Below are 15,001 nucleotides of genomic sequence, written 5' to 3' on the forward strand. Positions count from 1 at the left end.
CTTCATGGATGTGCTCAGAAATTTGGAGAATCTGTAAGCAGATGATAGGAAACAGCCCTAAAAGTAGACACTGCTGTAACCATCAAGGTACAAACCCAAACAGGCAAGGCTGGCTCTCCCATTTCCAAAAAATGTTATCCTCCAAACTTCTCAAGTGCTTTTCTCATCTCTATTTTATTACCTTATTCATTAAGACAGATGATGCATTAGGCTTAACAAACATTAAAAAAACACAAATAATATTTTAGTGGAGCAGGGCTTATCAGTTATTTATACTATACATCAATCAAATTTAGTTTCTTACTACCAGGTATGACTGCCCAGAAAAAAAAAAAAAAATAGTTTTGAGAGTGACTGAACAGGGAAAGAAGGAAAAAAATTAACCTAGAAAACAAATGTTAGAGGGAAATGGCAGGGAATGGCACCACAATGGAGGGAGAAAACCAATGGCTCTTAAGTACATAAGACAACATACAAATCATGTTTACCTTTTAAAAATCTACCTGGAGGATCCAGAAAATAAAACAGAATTTTCTTTTCCTCTCTTCTTTACCCAGTAGCCACATACTTTTACAACCAGAGTTCAACCTAATATTAATACTAGAGTTGAGCTTCAACGTGATGTAAATGGTCTTTGGTGTAGGTCCAGGAACCCACCTGAAATAGTAACTCCACTGTGGCATGTCAGGACCCCAGCTTCCTCTAATCTCACCATGATGTCATTCACAAGCGCTGCAGCCAGCAGGGTCTTCTTTCTCTTTCTTGGCCAAAGCAATATGCTCCTACCTGAGCGCCTCTGCACTTGCTGCTTCCTCTGCCAAGAGCAGTCTTTGTTCAGAGCATTCTCATTGCTTGGGTCTCGGAATAGATTTCACCTCTTCCAGTGAGCCTTCCTTGCCCCTAACCTAACTAATATGAAGACACCTGTCACTCCGAAGACACACACATCCCTGTCTCTATAGGTTCCATTACATATTTTATATTCCTTTTAGCCCTTAAAGGCATACCAGAAACACTGTCTTGCTCATTTACTTATTTAACTCTGCATCAGTTGTCTTCCTCACTAAATCCCAAATGTTATGATAGGTTCTTGCTGGCTGCACCGCACAGCACCTCACAGGTCCTCAGCGTGCCATGAGCGGATTGTTTAAAAAAGCATCTGAACAACCGCACTGCATACCAACTCTTTTGTTTTTTTTAGCTTGAGTACTTCTCCATTATGAACCAAATCAAAGGTAAATCCAATAAAAATCTCCTACTAGATATTTATAGTTCTAGTATCTAGAGCTGAGTCTCTATTGGTGTTTTATTGAAGAAATACAGCAGGATCCTGAATCCAGTGAGACCCAAGTCTAAATAAGTTATTTACTCTTTTAAGCCTGAATGAACTCCTTTTAGTTAGTTTAAAAATAGAAGCCTACAGTGACACTACAAGCTTCGTGGTACAGGAATTCCCAAGATAGGAGAAGAGATGGTTGAAAATTGTGTGAGTATAGGTTGATAACACAGTGCCTGGTCCAATCATTTTGTATACTGCTATAGTTTGTGTCTGGATGACATCCTAAAGCCTCATGTAGTCATGGGGACAGGCTTTTCAGAGGTGGCTGGTGCAGCAAAAGTGCAGGGAGGAGGAAGTCCAACGACACCTACTCTTTCACTCCCTTCCTGTGTCTTTGCACCATGAGGTGAGTAGCCTTCCTTGTCCGTGCTTCCTTGCCACAGGCCTAAAAGCAACAGAGCCAGGAGATCATGGATGTCAACCTCTGAAATGGTGAGCCAGAACAAACCTGTCTTCTTTTTTGTTGTGTTTCTTGGTTATTTGGTCACAGCGACAGAAAGCTGAAGTAAAGTTAGCATCACCACAGCAACTCAGAGGAAGCCCTATTTTTCTTGTAGTATGTTATATGGTAAATTGCTATTGTTAAAATACAGATTATTTTAAAATTAAACATGTATTATACTGCATACACACAGAGACACAGGTTTTTTTTTTTTTTTTTTTTGCAGAACTGGGAATTGAACTTAGGCCCTTGCACTTGCCAGACAAGTGCTCATTCTACTGAGCTATCTCGCTATCTCCCTGGCCCAAGACACAGGCTTGAGTGAAAATTAAACATGGAAATTTACACGTGCAAAGTTCTCATACCAAAGTTTATGTTTCCCAAACTAAAGAGCACTTTCTCCTCAAATGCATACCTAACAGCAGAGCTGTGTTATACTACGAACACTGACTAAAAGGCTGATGTGACACAGAGCTTTCACCCTGTAGCACAAAAGACATTGTTTAATATGTTTTTATGAATTTTGTAATTGTTCTCAAGAGCAAGTAACATCTTGCCACATGCTCATGAGCACATGTTCTTTGGCTATTTTAATAAGAACTGGCATGGGTTTAAAGCAAAATAACTTTCTTCAGGACTTTCTGCCAAAATCTTATCTGATAGCACCCCCTACACATGGACATCCGGGGATGACATTTTGAGGCACTATTTTTTGCAAGAACAGGGAGATGTTTTCAAGGGAAAATGAGAGTTTCAAGACAAGCAGCTACTTTTCAAGTCTGATCAATATATAAAATGCCTCTTAGAAACTTATTTCCTGGCTAAAGCGAAGTGCCATTTACAGCAACACTAAAAACAAAATACCTACAAACATGTTGGTGGTGCTCTGGGTAAGTAGGTGGCACCAACATAAAATTCTCTGCTTGTATCTATGCATCTAGGTAGAAGGAAGTTATCAGCTGGTTCATCTCTGATCCTCTTCCTGCATTAACGGCTTGTGCTAATGTACTGGCTCTCACTAAGCAACTCCACGTGATGAAGTTTCTGCAAGCTGCTGAGACTGGCAACTGTTCAAATACCTTTCTCTATTCTCTGGGTTTCACCTCTGGGGGTGAAAAAAAATCTATTTCTAAAATATATGGATACCACTGCCAATCTAAGTGCTGTTATGGAAGCCCAAAACATACAACAGTGAGCAAAATCATACCAGGAATGAATTACTAAACATTCAGTACATGTCAGGTGCAGCGCTGAATGTTTTGCATTTATGATCTCACCCAACCTTTCAACTTTGTGAAGAAGGTACATTTTCCCTGTTCTACAGATGAACTGGCACACAGAGTTTAAGTCATTAGTGTAAGGTATTAAAGCTAACAATATGTGGTAGACCTGGGATTCAAACCCAGTTTTTCTAACTCTTAACCCATAACCTTAATGTTCTACATGAAGTGCTTTTCCTGCTCCTGTGATCTCTCTAATAGAAAGTCAACCTCTCTTGAGAAAGATAAGATGGATCCCGGAAGAGATCTGGCCTGTCCCCCTCCAGCAAGGCTAAGTCTAGAAAGAGTGTGTTCATAATCAGTACAAACCACTACCTTAGTTGAGATAGGGCTGGGCTGGGTTTCTTAGGCAAGATGCTGAATACACTGTATGACTGGACAGCACAAACCTACTAATGTGCAGCGAGCACCTGCTGTGTACATGCTACTGAAAAACATGCCAGAACTTGAGAGATAAACAGCAGAATCCTTGTACTCATGGAGTTTGTAGTCTGGGTGGGGACAAAAATCAGCAGAAATAGCAAGAGAAACACTGCATGACAGACAAGACCCAAATCTAACCCAAGTACAAGTGTTCCGTCACAGCAGCATGCCCGGACCCTGGCTAGACTGATGAGAACAGAAGGGCTGCAGGAAGGCTTCCCCAAGAATCCCCAAGGGAGCTTGGCAGGGGGAGTGAGACAACTGAGCTGGGGCTGAAGGCAGAGTGGTCCTTCTCACTCTGAGTCTGAAGGGATGAGGACGCAGGGCCAGAAGTGGCAATGGCTAACATATTATGCTCATTTCATGCCAGGCCCTGTACAGAAGCACCTGCTGCCACACAAACCACATGCAAGGTGCCCTACTGCCACATTACAGGTGGGAGCTGAGGTGTGGGAAGGGCAGTGACCTATAAGAAGCTTCTCAGCAGTGAAGAAGGTAGGACTGGGCCTGGGGTTCAAGACATACCACTCCCTGCACAGTGTGGCCTCCTGGGCTCAGTAGGCTTGGGAGGTAAGGAAGGAACAACTTGTAAGGGATCTGATGCTGAGAATGAACATGATCCAATTTGTGGCTTAGAATGGCACCCTTATCACAGTATGTAATAAGGGGCAGTGCGCCAGAGGCACAGAGGCCAACCAACTGCTGAAACAGATCATGTTGTGTGCATGTCAGACTTCTAGCTGGCTGATAGCTTTCCTTTCCCAGTGCTAGTCACCCTTAACAACCCTGCAACATTCCAAAACAAGAAAGGTGAAGTCTACTTGGGACAAGTGATCCCTGGAAGACCAGAATGTTTTTCCCCATCTCCTTGATAGCATTTGGCACTGGCCTCATATATACTTCTCTGCAAGTCTTTTTCTCCTCCCTTGAATGAACTGTATGGAACTCATCTATTTCTATCCCCAGGATACAGGTGGTCACGCTGCCCCAGTGGTGCCTCCACCCTCCACCAATGCTGTTCTCAGTGGTCACCACTTGAGTGGTGTTGCTTTGTAGCCATGAACTCAGGATGGCCAATGGATCCTTTGAGACCATCTAGCAGAAAGGGCTGACTTGGCAACAAGCAAGAGTAAATTGTGGCAATATGTTGGGCATGGAGGAACTGAAAACCTTAAGAGATACTATTATTAATGTTAATCAACACTTATCTGGTACTTGTAACATCTTTAATGCTTTCCCAAGAACTTTCCACAGATCAATTCATTTAATTATTATAGTACAAATGTCCTCCAAGAGACCATGTGTTGAAAACTTTGTCCCGAGGGTGGTGTTACTGACAGGTGGTGGAATCTTTAGGAGGTGGGGCCTTGTGGGAAGGATCCACCCTGGGGGTGTGCCCTTGAAGGAAATTTTAAGATGCAGCCCTTCTCTCTTTCTACTTCCTGGCTGCCATGAGGAGAACAACCTCTGCCTCATACTCCAGTTATGAACTACTGTGCCACCATAGCCTCAAAGCATTGGAGCCCAATAACCATCATATGAGATCTCTAATAGTATAAACCAAAGCAAACTTGTCCTCCATTACATTGACTACCTCTAGTGTCTTATTATAGGTGACTAACAATTATTATGAGAACCCTCTGAGTAGCTACATTTTTACCCCTTCTCTCACCAGGGAGACTGAGGCATAGGCAGCCTACATAGTAAGCAACAGAGTGAGAATTCAGTTTGAGAAAACCACATTCAGGCCCCACAATCTTAACTAGTATTCTCCGCTGTCTCTCAGGAGAAAAGGGAGAGAGATCCATGTTCTAGGATCTGACCTACTAACTGCTACAAAGCAAGTAGGTATAACCTCTCCACAGGGCATGTTCATTACCTGAAGAAAATATAGTGAGATAACAGTGTGTGCTTTCAAAACGTGAACAATGATAAAAGTCATAAGGGAGATGGGAGCCATAAACTACCCTCAGTTCTAGGATTCAATGAACAGATCTAGACAAGTAAAAAAGGCACAAAGAACAAGTTAATAATGGCCTAAATATACAGACATAGCTTCAAATTCAACCTACTATTAATTAATTTATGTATTGCCACCAGGGAGGAGGCAGTTGGTATTAAGTTAGATTAAATTATGGAGAAGCTTCAGTATTGCTGTGACTGTTTCAACAGTAATTACTAAGTTGTTCTACCTTCCTTCCCATATAAAAAGCCTTTTATTCTCATTCTCATAATACTTTGCCATTCACTTGTCACCAGCTTCTTTGACAGGCATGACAAGCGTTTCAGATTAGACTAAAGATACTTTTAAATAAGAGAAAAAAGGAAAGCAGATCTGTAAATCCTAGCAGGCTTCTGATCCAAACTTGATCTCTCAAAAAAAAAAATTTCTCTTACATTAAGCACACACCTGGACTCTCTGAAGCAAACTGTGACACTGACTACAAGGCACTGAGCTAAGAGTCCTAAGACATGGGCCCATGACTTAGACTTAGCAGAATAAGGGAATTTGTCCTTAGTTTCCGGATCTACAAAATAGAGGTTGCACTAACCACCTCCCACAGCTGGTTAGAGGATCAAATGAAGTGACAAAGAGAATGTAAGGCTGTCTGGGAACAGTATCACACCATGGTGAATAAATGAGATAACTGATTAACTAGGTCAGGGTAAACCTGAAGTGAAAGGACTGACCAGCTGGCTGGTACTGAGCAGCTGGAAAGGGCCTGGTCCTAATCTTGCTTCATTGAGATCAATGTCTCTGCTCCCTTTAATGACAACTAACCCTGGTTTATACTCTGCCAAAGAACCTAGAGTTTGTAAGCTCTTGTCATTTGCTGAAGACCTGGAGGACCACTGCCTACATGGTCCATAAAGTGACTACCATCTTCCAAAGAAAAGACCCAAGGGAGCTCTCTGTAAGGGCTGCTTCTTCTCTGCCCTGTTAGAGTGGCAGGGGACAGGCACTGTCAAGAGTTCAACTGTATCCCCTCAAAGTCTGTAGGGTAAAAATCTTAACTCCTAATACCTCAAGCAATACTTGATTTGGAAATAGGGTCCACACATAATTAAGATGAAGTCACTAGAGTGGTCCTCTAATCCATCTACTTGGTGTTCTGATGAAAAGGAGACATCTGGACACACACATGCACTCAAGAAGAACAGAGCACAGGGCTGGTGAGATGGCTCAGTGGTCTAAAGCACCTACTTAGAACAAGCTTAGCAAAGCCCAGGGACCACGGTTCAATCCCCCAGCACCACATGCCAGCCAGCCTGTCCCCTGGTGGACTGAGCTGGTCACACACACACACACACACACACACACATAAATAAATAATTTTTTTAAAAAAAGAACAGAGCACAAAGATCAGAACTCAGCACCCCAAGCCAAGAAGCCCGCAGAAGCGAGGAGAGGACCTGAAACAGATCCTTCCCTTGCACCTCCAGGGAGCATGGTCCTGCCTTCACCTAGTTGCTTACTTACTCTAGTCTACCTCTGTGAAACAACACATCTCTGTTGTTTAAGCTACTTGACTTATGGTACTTTGTTACAGCAGCCCTAGGAAACTATTCCCTTAATATCTGTTCTTCTGATTGCCCTACACTTGGCAGTTCATTCATTTAGCTGTATGTAATGGGATCCACTGCACGACTAGGCCTTGAGGAGAAAGATGAAGAAAACAGCCTCACGGTCCCTGGAGCAGGAGGCCACATGGCTAAACACAAATGATACCCCCCCCCCCCATTGACAGTATGGTATGAGGGAAGGAGGAGAGGGTACAATTCTTTGTGGAAAGGGAAGGAGGTGGGGAAAGGTAGCAGAAAGAAGTAGTTATTCAGACAAGGTGAGTCCGTGAGGACCTCCAGCTCCAGTGATGGCTGAATGAAGTCACAAGTCTTAGCTGCCCAGGACACGGGTAGAGAAAGATGACTGAGGCTTCAGTATAACAAAATCTCATGGAGACAAAAATATTTGTTACGAGTATTTTTATGTAGCCCAGCAACACATACCTCCCAGGCCCCACCTCTGGGCCCACTAGAGTTCTAACTCAGTAGGTCTAAGAGAGAATATGCATGCCCCTCTACATACTACTGGGGATCTTAATGTCCCCAGTGGTGTCCGCTGGAGCTCCCCAAAACTTCTCCAGCACTGACACACATGGAAAATGGTAACATGTATGCAACACAATGAATTCAAGTAGAGGTAAATTGGCAGTACCTACATGGGGATTGGTGAAAAACATTCATTTATATTGTATATAATGTTATTTTTTTTTAAATTTGGTACAGGGTCTCGCTATGCAACTCAGACTCATACTGATCCTCTTGTCTCAGCCTCCCCAGCTTTTATTTATTTATTTTTATTTATTTATTTTTGACAGAACCAGGGATTGAACTCAGGGGCAAGCACTTCTACTGAGCTATCTTCCTGGCCCCTATATAACATTATTAAGAGAAAAATAAAATACTAAGAAAGTCACCAAGATATTTTTTATAAATATTCCAAATGCTATCTTTTCAAATCATTTAACATGGAGCCATGCAAGTGATGTTCACATATAATTCAGACAGCTGTATCTTTTTGAATGGCTGTAAGAAATGCCTGATGCTTTAACACAAAGAAAAACGGACAGCCACGACTGGCTGGTGGCGCATGTGAAACTCATTCAAGACCCATCATTAGGAAGCTCGTGGTTATGTTACGCTATCCCAGCTTTTAATTTGGGGCAGAACAAAAATGCATAGGCTCAAATATGCAACCACAGCCTGTATCCTGTTACAGTGAAATACCAAGCCAAATGTTAAATAAAAAGTTGATCTTGACACAGCTCAGAGACATGTGACTTCTAGAAAGTTTAAGTTAACAAACAAAGTGAACAAGCAGACCCTATATGGGAAATCTGGCAGCCTGGAAAAGTTTACAAAAAGATGTTTTAAAGGCTCAGCTTTCTGAGCAGTAGAGGTAAAATCTAAGAATTTTCCCAGGTTCTATAGGTACACAGTGACGGAATGCCAGAATATTCCTGTAAGGCACTGGTAAGAAGCCAACACAGCTCAAACCAGCCCAGTTTCCTCAAGAGTGGGGGAACTATCAAGAGTGAGTTACCAAGACTAAAGTTCAAGTCAATTTGAATGAGATGGTCAATTTGACTTTTATGTTTATATGTTATCTATAGTCACCAAATCAAACTAGACTTTTTCACTAAAGCAGCTTTATGAACTAGAAACCTTCAATATTATCAGGCACAGAAAAATTAAAATTTTAAAAATATAATAACGTTCTTGGATTCTGGTACAAATGTTCACAGAAAACAAATGCAGCAGTTACTGTGACCAGACCTTCTTTTTTTTTTTTTTTTTCTGACCTTCAAAAAGATAACAGTGTCTTGTTATTGTGTACTTAACAGATACTTTAAATATTTTCAGTTATCTTAATCTATAACTTTCAGATTCTTGACATATATTAAGAAATAATTTCACTATTTCAAATGGCATACCTACATCGATAAAACTGAAAAATATTTCACATGACATTCTTTTGTAATTTCTTTTTTTCATACCTTACATACTAAGCATGTACCTTACCACTAAGCTATGCTTCTTTCTAGCCCATATTTTTCTTTAAACATATTTTAAATATAGTATGACCACAAATGAATTCACAACCTATTTTGGGGCACAGAAATAGAAGAAGAGACTGCAGTGAGAACAGTATCAGGTAATTGTATTATAGTACATCTGTAGAGTGAAATACACATAAGCATGTGTTAGGTTTCCCATCACTATGACAAAATATTTGGAAGAATTAACTTATTCGTAGGGGAAGTTTACTTTGCCTTCAGAGGCTTTAGCTTATGGCTATTTGGCCCTGTAGGCTTGGGCCTGTGGTGGTACAATGTGTCATGGCAGCAACATAAGGCCAAGGAGGCCTGTTTACCTCAAGGCAGCCAGGAGGCAAACAGAAGAGAGGAGGGGCTGAGCTCATGCTCCCAGAGACCTCATTTTCCCCACTGCATGACACCCCCTAAAGGTTCTACCTGCTCCAAATAGTGCCATGGATTAGAGAACAAGTCTCTAGCATGTGAGCCTCGGAGGGACATTAAAGGCCCACAAATTCTAAAAAGTCAAAAAGAATGAGGAAGCATTTATTCATAATGGTAAAGTATGATTTTCAAGAAAGACTAAAGAAAATAATTTTTAAATTTTAAGGCTTGCTTTCTAATATACTCAATGTTTTTTGCCTCCCTTGTCAACAGGACACAATCAAGAGAACAGAATTTCTTAAATGTTACTGTCATAAGTGTTATCTGCAGATCCTGGTAAAACTGAGTTTCTGACAGGGTAGGTTTAGAGTAATGCTCACTCAGAGCAAGTTTTCCTAGGTACCTCACACACGCATACACAGATGTGTGCACACACACGGCAAGTGCAGCACGAGGGGTCTTCAACAGCCTCAGCCTCAGCCTCAGGTGCCAGATTGTAACTACCCCTCAAGGCTATCCCCCAGGCCTGAAACCTCAGTCTTTAGAGCCCAGAGCCCAGGGAGCATGGTCCCCAAGCCTCACTGAGGAGCCTCGAGTTAAAATGAAGACCCAGGGAGCGCGAGTCTCTCACAGCAAGAGTACGCTCTGGGCTGCAGAAGTGCTGACTCCACAAGCACAGGACTTCCCAGAAACGCGAGGCCTTTCCACAGCAGGCAGCCTTCCTCTTGTCTCCCAGTCTTCTGTTCCTAGCAGAGGACACTTCAGTAAGAAGCCGAGTACAGCACAAGGGCCTGGTGTCCAATGAATTTTCTCACTGTATTTGCCCCTCAGAACCAGGCGGGACATTTCCAGGACTCCGCCAGCCCCTGTAGCCTTTTGTGGATCTTGGAAGTTGTAGCTCATCTTCAGGGTAGAAGTACCACTCAGCTAAGATGCACGCCATGGCTAGCAAAAAGCGGGCTGCATTTCTGCATCCCTAGCCCCTTCCAAACGTGCACGTACAGAAAACAACAAGAATAGGGTGCCAGAGGCAGCGCCATCACTGCACTGCTGAATCTGGCCAACGGGGATACAAATGGCAGGCACTGCGCTGGAGCAGAAAGAACACCGTGTTAGAAGTCAGGGGAGCTTTCAGTCCCAACCTGCTATTCAACCAGCTGCGGGGACAACACTGCGCTTCTGTAATCTGTAATCTGAGAGGCAGAATGGACAGTATTGTTTAATCCTACGTGTCTGGCCTCCTCTTCTAGAGCTTCTCATCTCCTCCTTCCCACCTACACTGACTGGAACATCTCTACTTCCAGAAGTCACCAAACAGTCTTGGCTGCCCCTGGCCTTCCTTGAGATGCTGCTCCCCCTTGGAGAGCCTCTTCCGACACACGTCATCTTGCTGGCACCACCCGCCTTCTAATCTCAGAGCAAGGTTGCCTCCTGATTAAGCCTCCCTGACTCCCTCTCATTCTGCCTCGCTCCCCAACACCTTTAACACATGCACTGTGTTCTTAGATTAAGCATATACTGCATGGCCATTCTGTCTCCTCAGAACATGGTTGTACCACACCTTTCAGGAAAAAAGTTGTGCTGGCAGCACAGTGCTGGGTACACAACATGCTCAGAACTCAGCAGCGGGATTAGTAAGCAGAGGATGTTGCTCTATCTGCCGGCAATTGCGGAAATGTCGTATGTATCAAGAATAAGGAACATTCCCTACACCCACTTTTTAGAATCACAGATGGGCCTTTATGTATAAGAGAAAATAATGCTATCCATAAAAGGAGCTTATGGCATATTCTCAATACAGCCAGACTGACATTTAAAAATAAAAGCTAGTTAATGTTTACATTTTATTATGTCTCTCTGACTAAGATGTAGCTCTACGAGGCCAATTTCATTCATTCCTGAATGCCAGTACCTAAAACAGTACCTGGAGCTGCTAGGTGCTCCATGGAAGTTGCTGAAAGAAAGAATGAACTAACAAGTCTACAGAGACTGAAAATCCTGAATGAGGAAAAGGAAAGCACTTGGGACAAGTTCTACATCGACAAACATGTTTATAAATTGCTTTTATGACCACTATTCATACTCTGAACTGTATTCCCTGGATACACGCAGTACTATCCTCCCAATTTCAAGACAGGGGGGCTCAAAGTTAAGGTCAGCAGATCAACTTCAGATTCAATGCTTAGCCCTTAGCTAGTAATAAGAATAAGATGAAAGATGTAGCTGATTTTCAAAAGGTTGAAATACTAAAGAAATAAAAGAGTGAGAGGCACAGGACCAAGAGAGCTCTGCATGGAGTCTCAGCACACCGCATCAGAAGAGAAGCAGACTGTTCCATCTGGAATGGTAAGTGCTCAGTGTGTGCACCCTGTGCTATTCCGTCATCAGTTTCCCCAGCCCTGAGAGGCAGGCATCTGCAGGGAACAATGGAGCTGCAGTCTCACTCAGCGTCTCAGGCCCTGCCCACCAATCAGCAGTGACAGCACTCTGTCCCCCAGAGGCTGGGGCTCCTCACTACCAGGGTCCCTACAGTCTTTCTACAAAGTGGTGGAAGAGGACAGAATGACAGAATAAAACACTACTTCAATAAAAAATTAAATCAAGGGGGCTGGAGAGATGGCTCAGTGGTCTAAAGCACCTACTTGAAACAAGCTTGGCAAAGCACAGGGACCGCGGTTCGATCCCCAGCACCACATGCCAGCCAGACCCGCCCCCTGGTGGGCTGAGCTGGCCACACACACAATAAATAAATGTAATAAATAAAAATAAATAAATATTAAAAAAATTAAATCAAATAAGCAATAGGTTGACATCAAAAATAAATATATATAATCACAATATAATCATTTAGCAGAAAATATGCTCTTTATATTATAAATAAGACTCAATTTTTTAAAAAATGAACATGGACAGATAGATAAAGATTCCTAATTTTTCTAATTCAGGCTTTTAAAATCACAATCAAATTTGCTGGAAAATGGCACTTGATTTCCCAGCATTATTACTCATATTCCAAGAAGAGAGAGTAAAATGCAAATGTTGATGAAATTTAGAAATTAATTTCACTTGATCTTTTTCAATTTACTTTTCACTTAGTTTGAGAAATGAGGTCACTCTCTATTCTTCTATTTAAAAATCAAACATCAAAACATCTTCAATAATCCTAGGAGGTCAGTGGTCATAGAGTTCGCACTGCTGAATGAGGAATGAAGGAACCAAGAGAGCTCCATCCCTCCTCTCTTCTAAAAACAATCTATAGTCTCGCAGGTGGAAGAACCAAGGGAAATGTAGTGAAGATGCTGCGGGCACCGAAAAGTCTGTAACACCAGGGCTCACACGCTTAATCTTTGTTTTTCTGAGAATGGTGGTCATGATATTAGGAGGTCATGCCTCCCAAAATAATGGAGGTAAATATCAAAGCACACTTGAGCACACACAGAAATGGAGACAGGGAAATTAAAAGCTGAAAACTAACTACACCTTAACCCTGAAGCTTAATTATCGATCACTGAATCTTCACCATAAGTGATGTCCTATCATTCATTTTTAACATTTAGCACAGTGATTTCTTATAAGTATCGAACAAACAAGGGGCCAGGGAGATGGCTCAGTGGAATAAGCATTTCCCTGGCAAGTGCAAGGGCCTGAGTTCAATCCCCAGTTACACTAAAAAAAAAAAAAAGAAAGAAAGAAAGAAAAAAAATTCTAAGACAACAATATGCAATGTATTAATTATTGAAACTGTGCTAGTAATCGGATTTGAAATTGTCTCATTGCTATTTCTCAAAATTATTTTTAAAAATAAGTATCCAACAAATTATAACACACTAAAAATGGTTTGGTGATAATTCATCTTCAAAAAAAAGTGATTGGAAGTTGACTATCGTTGAGCTTTACTGATAAAAATTTATATAAAACGTATTTATAAATGTAAATTTTGATGCGTCTTGACAAATCTGGGTAATACTGTAATTTTTAAAAAGAGCACATGCAAGACTCCATAAAGCTGCCTTGTAGCCCTTGGTGGTGCATGCCTCCTGTAATCCCTGCACTGTAGGAGCAGAGAGAGGATTGTATGGGCAAGACCAGCCTGGGTAACTCAGCAACATCCTGTCTCAAAATTAAACTGGGTGACGAAAGGGATGTATCTCAGTGCAAAGGCCAAATCCCTAGAAGAAAAAAAAAATTCCCTTATGCTTCTTTGTGGCAATGTCCCCTCCCATACCAGGACCCTGACAACAACTGATCTGTTTTCTGTCCCAACCATTCTGCTTTTACTAGAATTTCAAATAAAATAAAATTACACTGCATATGATCTCTGTGTCTGGCTTCTTTCACGTAGTATCGTGGTTCTAAGCTTGCTGCATGGCACCATGTGGATGAAGAGTTTTTCTTTTTATTGCAGAGCAGTTTTCTTATTCTCCATATCAATTTTATGTTCTTCTGAGAAGCCCTAAAACAAGATCTGTGCTAATAACCTTCATACTACTTGTTGAATTTCCTTGATTTTGTCTTCTGTAGAAATGTCAACATGGCTTTAGTCATTCATCCAGGTACAAAAGTAACACTTATCAAAGGGGCCAATCAAAGTGCAAGAGCCTAAGTTCAATCCCCCGTTCTCCAAAGGGGCCAATCACGGCAAGACAACAGGAATTTACAGAGAATTGAAAATGACTAGACACACTACAGAGAAGAAGCCAGCAGAAAGAGGTCAACATCTGAAAGAAAGTTCTTGACTATACAAGATAGGATCAACACTAAGTTCAGGAAGACCATTTCTCCCTTCATAGTTGACAGTACTTCTGTTATAGAGAGCCATGACACATCTGAGGACCTTCCACCTGTCCAATGTGAGGGGAACCTGAGAAACCCTATGGCCCTTGGAAATTCAGGATATTCAGTTGTTTCACATGAGTGAATTTTCACATAAATTTATTTTATTAAGTACCTAATTAAAAGTACTAAAAGGTGCTAATTTTATGCCTTATTAAATAGTCCATTGAACATGATTAAACATTTACTAGATCATACAGAATCATTATCAACAGTATGATTACCATGCTACATTCTTAGACAGCGATGTCCTCAGGGGTCACCATATTTGGCAGACTAGCATCTCATATTCTAAATTGCCATTTTTAAGTAGAAATTTCCATCTTTTTTCAATGATATTAAATTGCTCTTCATACCATTGAGAGATCCTTGTTTTTACTATTTTCCCTTAAAATTTTTTTGTTATTATAACATGTTTCATCACACGGAAATGCCCAAAGAACAAGTATCTAAGTACTTATTCTCTTATTTAGCAGCTGTTCACATTTGACATACTTGTTTCAGACAATTTTTTTTCCTCAACTAGTCTAAACTTTTTTTTTTTTTTTTTTACATTATGAAAGTTGTTTAGCCATCTTCCAAGGCATTTTGGTAACAGAGAAATCACTCAGTCATACAGTCCACCACAACGCAACTACTGTTACATTTGGTGAATTTCCTTTTTTTCTATGCAATTGGATTTCCCAAATGTTGTGAGCATTTG

The sequence above is a fragment of the Octodon degus genome, unplaced genomic scaffold (assembly GCF_000260255.1).
Source record: "Octodon degus isolate 3935 unplaced genomic scaffold, OctDeg1.0 scaffold00015, whole genome shotgun sequence".
In the NCBI taxonomy this organism is placed as follows: domain Eukaryota; kingdom Metazoa; phylum Chordata; class Mammalia; order Rodentia; family Octodontidae; genus Octodon; species Octodon degus.